This window comes from Equus asinus, chromosome 12 (assembly GCF_041296235.1).
Source record: "Equus asinus isolate D_3611 breed Donkey chromosome 12, EquAss-T2T_v2, whole genome shotgun sequence".
NCBI classification, from domain to species: Eukaryota; Metazoa; Chordata; class Mammalia; order Perissodactyla; family Equidae; genus Equus; species Equus asinus.
Genome location: NC_091801.1, coordinates 24,559,105 through 24,573,291, shown reverse-complemented (window position 1 = coordinate 24,573,291; position 14,187 = coordinate 24,559,105). Strand labels below are relative to the sequence as shown.

The 14,187-nt window shown below is 37.0% G+C and overlaps 1 long non-coding RNA gene across 7 annotated transcripts in view; it reads left to right on the top strand.

Moving 5' to 3' along the window:
• The window catches only part of LOC139039895 (uncharacterized), a 143,104-nt gene that overhangs the window by 118,197 nt on the left and 10,720 nt on the right, over positions 1–14,187 (top strand). The window lies entirely within an intron of this gene.

The following is a 14,187-nucleotide window of genomic DNA, read 5'->3' as shown; positions in this document are numbered from 1 at the left end:
ATTCTCATGTTTTTGCCATTAAATGGAGCTAAAATTGTCAGATCATTCAAGTTACATCAATGAGACACAAAAGCCAGGCCTTCATTCGGTAACGGCATTGGGTAAATGAGAGGATTAATCTTTGTGAAATCATAGTTCACTGCCTAAAAACATATGCGAAGGTGATGTATGAACACTCATAATGAAACAGAGAAGGACTTTAAGCTACAAGTTAAAAACTAAGAGAAGCAAATCCGTGTTATCCATCTTCTACTGCATTTTGTTTAGAGGAATATTAAAATATTAGTGGATTTCTTCTTCTCAGTAGCTACCCCTTATGTGGAAGATCAAAGTCAGAATCTCAAAAGTAGGGCACAAGTGAAGAAGACAGAGAAAAGCAATGCAAAGCATTTTCTTGAAAAACAAAACAAAATCTCTTGTTTCTGATACATGAAATCTCCTTCTTAAAAACCATGACCAATGATTTAAATTCTACCCAGGTCATGAGTGAAGGAAAATTTATTGTGTATCAGTATCATAGGAAATACATTCTTGGATTAGGCCCTCCGTCTAACTGGTAAGAAACAGAAACTCAGAGTTTTGAAATTCAGAGTATTGAGCATCACCCTGGGATCTTCAGAGGAAAACCAAGCAATAGGTATAGAGGCAGTGGTTGTCTTGGAAGGTTATATATTCTTAAACTCTAAGGGACATATTAGTATATTACCTTCTCTTCTGCAACTATTTTATAAGTATCTTGAAAATGTCATTTCAGTAAAAATTTTCAGTTTTAAGTGACTAGCAACACAACCCAAACTAGCTTCAGTGAAAAAAAAAGGGATTTGTTGGCAGGTTCCAGGCACAGCTGGCTTCCAAGCTCGAGGATGTCTGTAGGCCTGGATTCCTCTCCATCTTGCCTTCAGTTTCAGCTCTGCCTGGTGGCAAGATGGCTGCCAGCTCATGCCTTATTTCCCTTCAATTTCAACTCCAGCAGGCAAGAGTGAGCCCTGTTAATGGAAACTCTAGAAAAATGCCCTGAGTTTCATTCTGCTTGCCATACTTAAGGTGACTCAGCCACTGGAATGAGAGGAATACGTTGTACTCCGATTTAGGCTGGATTATGTACTCTACCTCTGGATTCTGGGTGACATAACCTCCCCCTGGACATGGGCCTCAAAAGCATAGGAAGTATGGATCCCCAAATGAAAATCTGGGAATGTGGCTAGAGGAAGGGGAAATAGATGTGGGACAGGCAGTCAACATAGAGCCACGACATTGTCAATCAACCATCCTCTATGTCACTTAAAAATTACTGCACTTGCTTTCCTGCTTTTTCAATTCCTTGTTTTCTGCAACACACGGAATTCCCTTTCAACAAAATATTAACTCTTACTTCACGATTGTGTTCAGTGAGTGATGCAATTGTATGTTTGGGTACCATGATCTGTAATTTAATGCAGCGAGTTAACTATAACAGGATGGGGTATAATAGTGATACCAGAGGAAGAAAGGAAAGGTAACGTGCTTGGCAACCCTTGGGTGTGTTGATTCTCAAAGGTAATAATAATAGAAGGGCTGTGAGTAGCTTCAAATTACTTTTTCTTTCTAATTGGCAATTAGTTCTAATTAACTTTTAATTAATATTCAATGTTTTCTTTAACAAATGGAACCCTGATGAGATCACATCTGTTAATACCACTCAGTTTCTATTTTGGTATTCTACAATTTTCCATTATGACTGTAGCAAGTGCAACTTTGGACAAAAAAAATGATCACCTCTTAGCTAGGATGAAAAAGTAGCCTGATTTAGAGTCATTGTGCTTTAAATGTGATTTTGGCAAAAACTAAGACTCTATGAAATTGGATTTCGCTCTACAATCTTAAGAGATAGGATCAGGAATTAGAAGTTACAGCCACTTTTCTGTGGCCTCAGTGAAAATTCTTTTCAAGTACTACAAGCTGTATAAAAATTCCCCTTTTTACTATGATGGACACACAGAACAGAATGTAGAATGTAGAACGCAATGCATAGAAAGATCCATAAAGATGTCCTCCTTCCAGTTACTTTAGAGATAAAGCTGAAATCCAGAGAGAATTTTTGGCTTGTCTATGCAATTCCATCCGACCAATACTATTAGAAGGAACAAAAACAGAAATCTTCAAATATCTTGCTTTATAGAAAGTTGAAGCTTGTGGGAACAAAATTCTGCTTTATTATCTGCCCATTAGTTCTCCTGGCTTTCCCAACTTCTGTTGCTTTCAGACTGTTTGTTGACATCATTCCAATACATTTTTTTGTTTCATTCTTTAGCTTTTTAGTCTAGCTAGTGTTTTGGTTTGTGCTTTTGGTAATCTTTCTTTATTATTTGCTTTTTTGGTTGTGAGCAAGCTTTTAGTAAATATGTGGATGCGTGTCCTTTCAGATTTTCTCAATTTTACCTTTGCTGATTAGGATAATTTTTCAAATACACTTCTGCAGTTGCTCAATATTAAATACAACTGGAGCCATTGTTCATCATGATGTGTGGATTAAGTAGAATAACTGGGGTCCATCAAATCATTTCTCAATTTCAAATAGAAGTCAGAGTGGGCAAAGCACAGATGCTTCTGGCTAATTTTTGGTTTGAACATCCAATTTCATTCTCTTTGATGAGAGGCCAAAATTCAAAACTTTGGTTTCGAGAAGCAAAATTCAAGTGGGCTGACTATTCTTCTTAATGTTGGCTGCAGAATTGAGGTTTAAGGAACTGGCTTATTTGAAAGAGATTTTGGCCCTTGTGGAGTAATAATTAAAATGGCTATATTTGGGTAAATGGATTGTAGTTATTTCTTTTCTGCTTGAAATGAAAAATAATTTGCCAAACCCCAAATTCCCTTTTCTGCATTGATCTTCTGTGCCCAAGATACTTTGGAAATCTGAATAAAGTTTCTCTTTAGCAAACCAAGCACTATAATTACAATAAACAGATTAAATCTTATGACTTAACAAAAATAATATTTGATGATTTCTTGGGAATTGAACTTCCTTCTTGAATACGTATTTTCAGAACAGTACACTTTTTAGAGGGACATTATATCTATGAGACACTCATTGTTTTGATAAGATATTTGTAAAATAACAACACATAATTATTAATAAACTTTCTTGGACTTGACTGCACATTGAAATTATTAATTTTTTTGACATAGCACTTTTAAAGAAATAAAGAAACCAATCACTTCTAGATTCTAAAAAGCCTGTTGATTTCATTCTTCCGAGAACTTAGGTTCAATTTAAATCTTGAATCCTTGTTTTCTGTTGGTGAAGATTCTGAACAATGATGCTTCTGGCATCTTAGGTTGAAACTTCCAAACAGCATTTTAAAGAAACCCTTTTTTCTTTCATATGTAAGAAGGTTGCTTAAGTTTTCCGCATCATTCCCTTTTAATAAGTGGGTCTGAATCTATTATTGTTAATAAGTTGATACATATAGCTTTTATTTTAAACTAAAAGTACAAAAATCAGTTTTTGTGAAATCTGTAAAGTAGAAAATATTTACACATTGTACATATTCATTGCAAATGTTAAAATATTTTATTATTAAATATTGGCTAAAACCAATCAGCTAGGGAAGAAAAAACGTTTTTTTCTTAATTGCTTAAACAAAATACAATCTAATTATGGTTGCAGTGAAATTCAAAAGTCAAAAGAAAATTTGAAAGAAAAATCATTCACTTTCTCCTTATAATCCCTCTTTTGGGATTTCTCAGATGGGAATTGTTGTGCCGAAGTAAAATCCCAGAAGGATGTCCATTGCAGAGAAATCTACAACAGCAAAAACAGGAAAATAACCAAACTCTCTAACAATGCGGAATGCTTGCTTGAGTAAATTATAGCATCTAATCTCAGTGAATTACTGTGAACTCAGTAAAATGTTTAAATGACTCAAAATTGTATGTACCCTATGTTATTATGTATTTATATGTGGGAGAAAAAACTAGGATTGTTTGAATTAAGATGGAAATGAGAATTTTTTAGGAAAGAGTGTAGATATCTATTTCTTATTTTAAGATATCTTTTTGTCATAAAGTCTTAACTACCTCACAAATGCTAATCTTGAAAAACTAACTTTATTGATAATCTTCAATATGTTGCAGCAGACGTTTCTATATTATCTAGCAACTATAGAACTTCTGAAATTCAGAATTATCTAGCTTAAAATTAGATGATATTCCATAAGGTTATTTGTACAGCAGTTGTTTAAGACATGCAAAAAAATACATTTTCCTTATGAAATAACATTATTACTAATTAGAAATGTATACTTACTATGAAAAGTTATAGAATACATTTGTAAAAAAATATTGTGTATTTACTATGAAAAGTAAGTGATTAAAACAGACTTTAAAATAAGAGGAGATTTTTTTCTTAAAAGTTAGGGAATGTAGGGGGCTGGCCCCGTGGCCGAGTGGTTAAGTTCGCGCGCTCCGCTGCAGGCGGCCCAGTGTTTCCTTGGTTCGTATCCTGGGCGCGGACATGGCATTGCTGGTCAGACCACGCTGAGGCAGCGTCCCACATACCACAACTAGAAGAACCCACAACGAGAAATATACAACTATGTACTGGGGGGCTTTGGGGAGAAAAAGGAAAAAATAAAATCTTTAAAAAAAAAAAAAAGTTAGGGAATGTAACTCAATTGGGTTGGATGGAAACTTCTACTAAAAAATGACAACTCTGAAGGAAACCTTTGGAGTCTCTCACGAGGTTAAATTTTCTCTTTAAAAGGTTTGTTTTCTACTTTATTAATGCAAATATATACCAAAGAGGTTATTTTATAATTCAGAATAATTATAACTGGGAACTTTTTTGGAGTGGATTTATGAATGTTTTAAATGTCAACACCTACCATGATTGTTCCTATTTTCTAGGTGGGGTGCTTCTCAGATCAGCCAGTATTGTGTTGGGAGTTGGCAGAGAGACCATCTGAGATCTACATTTATTTGAAAGGAATATTAAATTGAGCACTTTGGATTCACGAATTCCTCTCCAACTCTGGAAACCATGCCAGAGCAGATGTCCTTGGGGCAAAGCCCGGCTAGGGATCATGTGCCATCTTGCTATTTTCTTTGCTTACAGCTCTTTCCATTGAATATGTTTTTCCTTTTGCAAACAATCTCCAATTTATTGTATGTGACCAGGAAAATTGGGATTTATGTTCAACTTCTCAGGAACAACTCTATTTTGTAAATGAGGGAGCACTGCACCGCAAGCTGTATATCCTGGATTTGTTCACATTTTGTTAGGTAAACATAGATGAGCTGTCAGTAGGATAATGTTCATAAAGTGATTTGCACTCTTCTGTGCTCTATAAATCTAAAGTATCATATTCTTTGAATTAGAACAAAATCGTATATTATTCTGGTTAACAGGCCACCTGATATAACACAAACTTTGAAACCAAGAGACCTGTTCTTGATTAGCCACTGAGTGTGGTTATTAGCCACTGAGCGAATAATAAGACATCTCTTTTAAATTAGACTGATTAAGAAAAACATTCTTTCAAACTTCACAAGTAAAATTCAGGCCTAAGTTTTAGGGTTCCCTTGGCAAGACAAATAAGGAATTATATTTTTGTTCATTGCAAACACTGGTCACTTTGCAGTGTTAGTTATAAGGATTTAGAAATGAACTTTGAAAGGTGCAAATACTCTATGACTTGTTAAACTTGCAATACCATATTTTAGAGAAGGATGTAATGACTGATAATTTCAAAATCATCCAAAAAAAGCATTGATTTCTAAGTACCTGGTTGATAGTAGATGGTTTTAGCTATAGTAGATTTCTTCTGCTGGCTATTAATTTGGTGATTCTCCTTGTTACACTAACAGCTAGTGGTTTTCATGATTTTCATCACATTTCATCTAAACACATGTATGGATATCACAGGTGGAGACATTCAAAACGGGAAAACCACATGCTCAGGAAGAAAGAGCTTCCACCCAGATTAATTCTGGGCAGAGTTTGCACTCCCTAGTCACATTATTGCCCTCATTGATAGGATAAAAGAAAATAAAAATTTAAAAAAATGAAATAAAATAGAACTATGCAATCCTTTAAAAGTGAAAAAGGAACTGAATACATGTCAAAACTGTATTTTACTCCCTATCTTTTTACTAATTTTTAGTGGAAAACCTTGCATAAACAACAAGCAGAAAAGTGATAGAAATATGTCAGCATCTTATCTCCCCTATTCTCAAGGTCTATGAGAATTCTTTCAAATCAGCATTTTAATGAGCAGTCACATACCTCTCTAGCAGCATGCCTACTAATCATAGGGAATCTCCATCCCTTTATCTAACATCTAGGAAGACTGTCATTTTTTTTCCTCTTGAAATAAAATACCTACTCTGTTTATCATTACGTGGGCTTGAAGCCAAGACAGAGCCAAATTGTGTAAGTCAGAAAAAAAAAGTCATTTAGGACTTTTCCTTAGGGGACTTCCTCCTTAAGTTAGTCTCTACTTTCATTTGTCCTAAAAGAAAATTACATCAGTTGTGTCCATCAGATACCTAGTTCACGATCCAATAGATCACACTGCCAGGAGCCTTGCCTGATGGTGGTAAATTCATATTTTTCTAACCTTGACTCCCTACCCCCACCCTCTCCATGTGCTCTAATGCTAGGTGCTGCTGCTGCTGAAGCCCAGATGGGAGTCTTCTGGGCAAGATTTTTTTCTCTGTGATCCTATCAATGACTGTCATCTTAGCCATCCTTTGGAAATACCACGTGGCTCATAAACATGGACAAGGGAGGTGCTTCAACGGACCCCGTTTGTCTACTTTGGGATTAGAGTAACTCCTCTGCACAAGACGAGTTTGTCGTCTGTGATAGGCAAAATGTTTTGCTGGGTCTTTTATCACAGTGTTTTGACCCACTACCCTAGCATTTGGCTCCCGGCATAGCCTTGGGCTCCGCTAAGGTACCTGGTGAAAGGAAAACCTTAATGTCCTCCCATGCAAGCTCTGTGCGGCTGTGAGATGGTTTGTTCAGAACCCCAATATAAATCAATGTTATCCTGCTAGAGTTACCGTGACAACAAAAAGCAAACAAGCTATCATTACTCCACTGTGGAATATTCCTTTTGTGTGTGTGTATAAATTATAAATATTACTTTTTCTCCCCACCTTCAGTTTTTAAAACGTGGTTTCACATTTCATTTAATGCTAAATGGTTCATTACATAGAGTAGCAACTCAGTTCTCTTATTACGGTGTTATCTTTCACTTTGTCAAAATATGTCTACTTGATAAGAAATCTGACAGAAGTTGCTTATGATGGGATCACTAACAGCCATCAGTTTCTCTCTAGCAAATGAAACTGTAACCATGGTGACGGCCTTTTTTTGCCAGAATGAAAATGAGACAGCACTCTGCTGCAGCCATTAGCAGAATACACAAATGTCCCTCAAGGCAAACATCTAAAGCAAATGGACTGCAGAGGAAGGAGCACTAATTTCTATTTATTTAGGATTTGTAAACCTAGCAGAGAAAGATATTAACAAAGGAACAAACAAAGAAAGCTTAAAAAATCCCCGCTGTTTGTGTTTTTCTTTTGGTTTATGAAACTCCTTGTTTCAAATCTCAAATACTCCCCTCTGATTTTCCTGCTCTAGTATTGAATAGCGCCAACAATGTGCCTTTGACTCTACCACAGGATGTTTCCTGGGTTTTCACTCCCCCCTTGCATAAAGGGGAAAAGAGAACTTAATCAATCAAGTGGAAAAAGTACTTTAAATGATAAGGAGTTTCTCCTATTTTTTTTCAAATGTGCATTTTAAGGAAAATTATCAAAAACGAAATACAAGATGTCTTTTTTCATATACTTTAATTTTCAAAGAGGCATGTTCGTTCTGATAAGGTGCATAGAAGCTGATAATAAGTCTATTCTAACACTATCAGCAATCAGCCACAGGCTGTCAAAGACCTTTCAAGTGTCAGGCCCTTCTCACTGTCTTCTTATTCACCATTAGACCTGGCTCACCGGGAACTGCTTAGTGCATGCAGGTATTTTTCTGACTGGCATGGCTTACCTGAAATTTCTTTAGCCATCTATGATATGAGAAAGTGACTTTCTTTAACTCTCTTACGTTGAAACCAAAATATTAGTTTAAAATGATTTCTAGATCTCTGTCTTTCTCTTTTTCTCATTCTCTTTCTTACGTCCTTCTCTCTCCCTCTCTCTCATTCCCTCCTTCCTTTCTTCCCTCTCCAGCTGTTCTAATGGTTAAGCAAAAATAGTGTTTTTTCCAGGGACTGATCCAGTTTATTTGCTTCAAGTGCTGTGTTAATTTTTAATTTGTGCTCTGATCAAAGGACCAAGTGACTTCAGTAGGATTCTGTGAAGCCGGCTAGAAGCCTCCTGAAGGCCCATTTATGGATATACATTGTTTCATAAACTTGCTGCCACCCCAGAAAGGCACAAAGATATCAGGTTCCGGCAATGGTGTTTTTGTCCAGCATCTTATTCAGAAGGTCTGAGTTAGGAGATTTTGAAGCCCAATAAGGCGATCAGTCTAAAACTCTGCGGCTATAGCTGTACAATTAATCTGTGGAATTTGCCTGTCGGTGACTGCCGTGTAGCTGCTCTGCATATCCATTTCTGGAATATTTTCCTGTTTCTTATTTTTTGTTTTTTGGGTTTTTTTCAGGTGGGCAGATATCAGCGATCTGTACGTTTTGTTTTTCGTGACAACTTTCAGCATCTGCCTCAAAGCACTGTGGACGGAAGCTGGGTTGTCTTTGACACAGAAACTTGCCCCTGGCTAGATATTCACTAACTCATTCTTTTACTTTCAAGCTGCAAGGCTTCTAAAGGACATAATATCTCTAAAATTGATGAAATCAACAGGAAAGGGGTTTAGGCATTGATTTTTAATCTGGGAACTAAGTTCAGTTTGCAGTGTTTCCTTTTTAGGGTCATCCTTTCATATTTACTGAGTCAGGGCTCTTCGTGATGCAGTGAAAGCAAATATACTTTAACTCTTAACAATAACACTAGATAGTTTGTATCTCAAGCTTGCAGCTTATTTTAAGAACTCTTTTATAAAAAATATCTATGAGTTCACCAGATATACATCGAGTGCCTAATGTACTTAAGACACAGTCTAGATAGCAGTATATGAGATGAGGTATAATTTGTATATAAAGAGCTATAAGTGTCAGAATAGCAGTCAATATTTATTATGTTTCACAATTGCCAGGCACAGTGAGATGGTGGGAGCACTGCCTAGAAGCCTATAGCACTAAGCCGCAAGAGGAGTAATAAAATCTGTCCTTGGATAATTATGATGGGGACAGAGAAGAAGGATTGGAGGCTAAAAATATCTGAAGAGCTGGAATAAAGAGACTTCATAAGGAAGGGAGAGGGGAGAGTCAGCTATCTCTGTGGGATTTTGGTATTTCCCACTCAAACATAAAATATAATTGATCTCATGTAATTTGCTACAGGAGTGTTCTAGATAGTGTAATGGTGAAGCACCTGTGTTTGAACCATTACTAGCTGTGCATGTGGGAAAGTGGAATAACATCCATGCTTCTCAGTTTCCTCACTTGTTAAACTGTGAATATAGTAGTCCCTGGTATTTAGGGAGGGTTCAATAAATGTTAGCTATTTTATTGTCCATAGAGTGGGATGTGATCAATTTTAAAAGATACTGATCATATTGTGTGCTTTTCATAGTGATTTTTTGACTAATTTATAATTGTGTAATCAGCTCTATTCAAAGGTGTGATAAGGAGCTTTGGCCAGAGGGTCTGTCAACACACTGCTTCCGTCATCCACAAGAGAAATGTCTGCAGAACTAAGCAGTGTGCTCAGGGACCTAGTCAGTGAAGGTTCTGGAACAAGTTCCTCACCTCCTTGTGGACTGGTGACAAACAGTCGCTTGGCCACACCCCACAGTAAGATTTCCAGGGCCCACACATTGTGTATCACTGATCTCCACATTGAACCAAAAGAATTAAAAGCAGAAAATTAATGTCTAACAGATGCATGTCAGGACACATTTCTACCACCTTAGATCTTTGACCTTCTTTTTTAGGATAGACGCAGGGAGGTTCAGAATGAGGAACAAAGAGAATAGCACTGTGACCTTGTCTGTCATCAGCCAATCCCAGCTGCATGAGCCTGAGGGACTTCCTTTTTCAGTTTTCTGGAGGGATGCTTGGCAACCCCTAGCCTCAGTCCCAGCTTGGCTGGACAACAGAAGGTTAAGCCATTCTGGTCAGTTCTGTGAGCATTTCTAGCTGCTAGGCTTACTATTCTGAATCAACCCATGAGGAAGATCAGATTTCTAGTAATTTCTTATGTTCTGCATTATCTCAAGGGTGACGTTAAATTACCTGATGCTCATTTGAACCCACCACCACATAGACCTGCAGCCTCAAACTCAACTTGGGATAAAAGCCATGTCTTCAAGGTGGAACACTTGGAGTCTGCCAGTCATTGTTCTCAATTGTAGCATGAGGGCCACTTCTGAAGTTTTACTGCAATAGGCAACTTTGTAAGGAAGGTGAATGAAAATTAAGATGGTCCATATGATTCTAAAGTTCTTAAGGTTTAAGCATGCCCTTCTTGAGAGCACAGCCTACTGCTTCTCTTTCATTTGTTACTGCTCCAGTGCAAGAAGCTTCTACAAGGTCTCTGTCTGGAGAGTATGCCTCCCAAAGGCAGACACATGTTTAGTTCTGAAGCCAGCAATGTAGTCTGTTGTGCTTTCTGGTTCTCCTTTATGTAACTTGCCCACTTTCCATCTACAAGAACTGCTTTCTTATGATGCAATCTGAAAATCTAATTCACACATAGGTATAAATAACAATTTATAGAATTTATAGAAAGTACTTGCTTTCTCAAAAGCAAATAAAATGGGTAGGTAAACAGGTCTCCAATGATGGTATTGTATGTACCATCATTATGCTTTTGAGAAAATTAACTTTCCATGTGTCCCAAAAATCACTGTCCATTATTCTGAACTATAAGGTTGGCCTGACAACATACCTGTTGGGACCGTTTGGCTAGACATGATGGGCACAAGAAGACAGAAGGCAAATACCTCAACTAATTCACTCAGTGAGCACTTGCTCTGATTCCTACTGTACTAAATTGACTAGCCATGCAAAAAATAGGATTAACTGTCCAATTAAGAACTCATACTTTTTTTTCATTAAACAATTGAGCCTGCCTATACCAGGAAGTTATTAATAAAATAAACCACTAAATTCCAAATAGACGGTAGTTAAGTTGAGAACTTTCTTCTTTATCAAATCACATTTTAGCTCACCTAAAAGTAATACCAGGTTTCCAGCTTTCAAAATAAATGAAGGCTACTCAGTAAATGCCGAAAGCCCATAAAAATCTGAGCCAAGTGAGTGTTATTTCAGGCTGGTATTTATCCCGGGGGTAACGTTTTATGGGAAGCATGTAAGAAACATGAGTATGTTTCAATGTATATCATATTTGTTAAAATATTTTTTAGCATTTTTGTATTTTTCTTGGCAACTTAGAAATTCATCCTTCAAATAAATTAAGTTACAAATGTATGAAAATAATGTATATTTAGTTTATATTTCTTAGTAGTGAATATTGTCTTTTTTTTTTTTTAAGGAAGATTGGCCCTGAGCTAACATCTGTTGCCAATCTTCCTCCTTTTTTCTTTTCTCTCCAAACCCCCCCAGTACATGGTTGTATATCCTAGTTGTAGGTTCTTCTAGTTCTTCTCTATGGGGTGCTTCCTCAGCATGGCTTGATGAGCAGTGCTAGGTCTGTGCCCAGGATCCAAACCGGCAAACTCCGGGTGGCCAAAGCAGAGCACGTGAACTTAACCACTTGACCCCTGAATATTATCTTTTAACGCTTGTCTCTTCTCTGTAATCACTCACTTTTTCTCTAATCTTAAAAGACCCATGACCTACCTTTACCTCCATACAATGGTTCCTTGGTGGGGAATATTCACAATGAGAATTTTAATGATCTCAATTAAGACTAAGTGAGGCAAAGTTTTCAGGAAGCTGAGGATGAGACAAACCTTACAGCCTATCTTCTACTTCTTATAACATCTTAGATTCTTCTGGGTCACAGGAAGATTGGAAACTTCAACTCTTATCGCCAAATTCCAGCCTCTTTGTAGTTCTAATTTTCCTTTGGCCAGACCCAGCTTGCATGATTTCAACAAAGTCTCCTGTCTCTGCTTTAATTCAGATCTATTTCCTCCTCTATTGGGTACACTTCTGCTGGTGCTCGAAAATCTCACCCCACTCCCATCCTTAGACTCCTGGATTTTGCCACTTGACGCTACTAGTATTAATGAATGAGCAGAGGACAAGCACTTCTATAAAACTTTACATGATTAGGAAGAAGTAAGAGGTCTCTGCCATGCAGTCTTTCTGCTGACAGATGTCAATGTGATATTCCAAATGTGTATAATTAAGCTGCAAATAAAACATTTTTGGGGGACTTAAAACCACTATCGTATTTCTTCTAATTTTATAGGTCATATTGATGATATTGTTGAATAGAATCCACGAACTTGCTTAATAATAAATGACAGGTTACAGTTTTAGCAGATGTTTGCATTTTATTAATAATTTCATATATTTAGCCACTTAAACAAAAGCTGCACAGATTAGAATTAGAATGCTTGCAAATGTTATTGTTTTTGATCCCTCTAATAGAATTCATTTGTAACTTCCAGTCACCATGTATGTGGCTATCTGAGCATGTTACCCATGAAAATGCTTCGAATCAAGCATTTCTTTTCCACACATTGTTTCATCAAAACTTGGAATAGCATTTTTTTAAACAACCAGAGAAAAGAGAACTATAGCAGGAGTCAGTTCTTGTCATGAACCTTATGAATTGTTTAGAGGTATATTAATAGGTAGCATCAATTCTTATACCAGCTTTCGAATGTTCCTTTTTCCAGTTTGTAGTTCTAAATCATTCTCTGTGTTTTATTTCCTTGGCTTAAAATTTAACGTAGTGTTACTTTCCTTAGCCAGCTATATTGGACTCTCACATGTTCTGAAAAACCTTGTGCCCCTTCCTGATCCCTTGGAAAATTTTCTGACAGGAGCATTATATATTTAGTTTGATGAATTTCAGAGAGAAAATACAGCTCATCTATGATTCAAAAATATTACTAATTCTCCATCATTGACGATCTCTCAAAGACTGGTTGCTGAGGATGATAGACTCTTCTACCAGCCTACAGGATCATAGGAGATTGAGAAAAGTTCTATGGTTTATGGGGGCTGGCTAGTTGCCTTCCCACATGAGCACTGGAAATCTGTAAAATTGGACCGGGGGATTGGAACAACAAAATAATAAATAGTGGGATCAAATCCACGGCATAGTGGTTGGGTCCAGCACGCTCTGCTTCCGTGGCCCAGGTTTGCAATTCAGATCGCAGGTGAGGACCTACACCACTGTCAAGCTATGCTGTGGTGGCGGGCTGTATACAAGGTAGAGGAGGATTGACGCAGGTGTTAGCTCAGGGCTAATCTTCCTCAATCAAAAAAGAAAGAGGAAGAGTGGCAACAGATGTTAGCTCAGAGCAAATCTTCCTCACCAAAAAACCAAAAAACTAAATAGTAAAGAACTGGGTAAGGTCATAGCGTAGCTTTGGTTATACAGAAAACTCACCTCCTGTGATCCTTGGAGATTTTTCTGTTTTTCTCTTTTTCTTAAACTTTAGATTCACGTGGTTCCTAGAGATACAAGATGATCATGTTGTAACTGAGTTCATACACCTAACTCTGAGAAAACTGCCACCACACTCTTCAGAATACTTATCACCAATTAGAGAGAGGTAGAAAAATAATGGAAAAGACTAGAGTATAAGGCTTGGTGTGAAAAATGCCAAAGGAATGATACAAGTATAGTGCTCTGAGGAATCTAAAAAGAAGAGAACAATTCCTTCTGGAGGTATAAAATCTTTGGCATTTGAAATGGGATAGATAAAGCTTTAAAAGGAAAAGTAGTAGAAGATAAAGCATTCTAGGGAGAGAAACCAGGAAGAACAAATGCATGAGGGAGGAAACTCAGTGGTATGAATTATGGAAACAGCAATATGGAGCAGAAATAGCTCTGACTATAAAGAAAGATTTGAATCCCAATTCTACCATGAACTCTGGGACTTTGGACTTGTTTTTGTCTCGAGGCTCCATTTATAAA